General features: G+C 38.6%; 1 long non-coding RNA gene across 2 annotated transcripts in view; it reads right to left on the bottom strand.

The window, feature by feature from the left end:
* Positions 1-1,290: 1,290 nt before the first annotated feature.
* Positions 1,291-2,375, bottom strand: part of LOC107141984 — a 4,825-nt gene continuing 3,740 nt past the window's right edge. For both annotated transcript variants that reach the window (XR_007352119.1, XR_007352120.1), the window contains exon 3: positions 1,291-1,646. This is a non-coding gene — a long non-coding RNA (uncharacterized LOC107141984). The remainder of the gene's footprint in view (positions 1,647-2,375) is intronic.

Genomic DNA, 2,375 nt, shown 5'->3' on the forward strand with positions numbered 1-2,375 from the left:
TCTGAGCAAATAGTGCTTTAAATATATTTTCCCCATATGTTTAGTCTATTAAAATATTATATTATCATTTTTTTCTACATAACATATAACCCCAAAACTTATGACTTAAAAAAAAAACATTTTTAAAGTCATCATACTATAGTGATACATGCATATCCATATTTACAGCAGCACAATTCGCAATAGCAGAACTATGGAACTAGGCTAGGTGTTCAATGGATGGATGATAAAGAACATGTGGTATATATACGTGATGGAGTTTTACTCAGCCATAAAGAAAAATGAAATTATGTCATTTGCAGGAAAATGGATGGGACTAGAGATCATGATGTTAAGTAAAATAAGTCAAACTCAGAATGTCAAGAAACCACTGTTTTCTCTCACATGCAAAAGCCAGAGAGGAAAAAGCAAAATAAAGATGGAGGCAGATCTCATGATCATCAAAGGGAGATCAGGAGAAACAGGAGGCAGGAGGGAGGGAGGGGAGAAGTGCTGGGGAGTGATATTGGCCAAATTATATTGTTATATCATGTACATGTATGAATACTTAACAACAAAGCCCATCATTATTTACAAAAATAATTAAATTTTTAATGCACCAATTAAAAATGTGGGAAACACATTTATTATCTTCCATGGTCAGGAATCTCATGAATTTGTGTTCAAGCAGTCAGATAGGATTGCAGACATCTGAAGTCTTCACTGAGTCCAAAGGATCCACTTACAGGCTGTTGGCAAGAGGCTTCATGGCCTCTTGTACCTTTCTATAGGAATGTTCAACATATGGCCTTCTCCACAGTAAGTGGAGAGACAGAGAGGTGAAGAGAGGACTGTAGTATCTTCTACAACCTAATCTCAGATGTGACACCCCATCACTTCTACCATATCCTACAGGCCAGAAACCAACCTGATAGATTATGTCGGGAAAATGATTGATGTGGTGGGGTTTTACACAAGAGCATACAGACCAGAAGGTGGGGGCCATTGTGGGGTATTTTGAAAGCTGCCTGACACATATAATTTACATATGATGAAATTCATCTTAGGTATACAGTTTGATCAGTTTTAACTGAATATTCTGACATAACCCACACTTGTATTGAGGCTCAGACAAACTTAATGCCCCTTCCCAGTCAATCCCCTTTTATTCCAAGAAACTACTTACTTTGTTTCTATCCAATATATCCCATAGTTTTACCTGGTCTAGAATGCAATGAAACTGGAGTCATCCACTGTGTCTTCCTTCTTTCATGTTCTGTAGGACGACTTGAGATTCACCCATGTGATGGCAGTTTCAATGGTTCATTCCTTTTTATTGTTGAATTTTGCACTCCCACATTTGTGTAATCTTAACCCTTATTAAATGTACCTTATAACATGATACCTGTAAGTTAACTCCTCATGTTTCTCCTCCTATCAGACTGAGATCAACTCAAGGACAGAAGTTGTTTTGCTTTTATTCTGGGTCCCCAACATGAGATCAGTACCGGGCAGAATGTAGGTGCTAGGAATGCTCATTCTGTCCTGGGACTTGGGAAAGCAGTATGCTAGGAAAGAGTGGTCAGCAGGTAGTCAGGGGCAGGCTGAGCACCAGCAGGAGTTGAGCAGCAACAGGCCCCACGAGCTCAGGGGGATCTCCAGAAGTTCTAGGACAACAAACAGAGCAGGTGGTGAGTCCAGGGCTTTCATCTTGGGATCAGCCTTCTGGCCACTGGAAAGCTCACTGACTGAAGACAAGTCTGAAAATAAAATAATAATCTATTCTCCCCCTCTTGTTTCTCCTCCCCTTTCACCCAAAGTGTGCATCTGAAACTAGCCCCAACTCTCAGGCAGAGTTTTTGTTTGTTTCAGTTTTTTAAAATTTTTTTCACATTTTTAATTGGTGCATTATAGTTGTACGTAATGGTGGAATCTGTTGCTATATATTCATACATGCACACAATATAACAATCTAAACTGGCCAACATAATTTGGCCAATATCACTCCCCAGCACTTCCCCTCTCCCTCCCCTTGATCCCTTTCCTTTACTGATCCCTCCTCACCTTTCTTTTCCCCTTTCCTCTCTGGCTTCTGCATATGAGAGAAAACATATGTCTCTTGACCTTCTGAGTTTAACTTATTTTGCTTAACATAATGATCTCTAGTTTCATCCATTTTCCTACAAATGACAGAGTTTCATTTTTCTTTATGGCTGAATAAAACTCCATTGTGTATATATACCACATTTTCTTTTTTAATTAAGTCACTTATTTATTTTACAGTAGAATGCATTTTGACATATAGCACACAAATGGAGTACAGCTTCTCATTCCTCTGGCTGTACATGGGTGCAGTCACTCCAGGAGTGTAATCATATATTTAATATATATATATA

The sequence above is a fragment of the Marmota marmota genome, unplaced genomic scaffold (assembly GCF_001458135.2).
Source record: "Marmota marmota marmota unplaced genomic scaffold, marMar, whole genome shotgun sequence".
Lineage (NCBI taxonomy): Eukaryota > Metazoa > Chordata > Mammalia > Rodentia > Sciuridae > Marmota > Marmota marmota.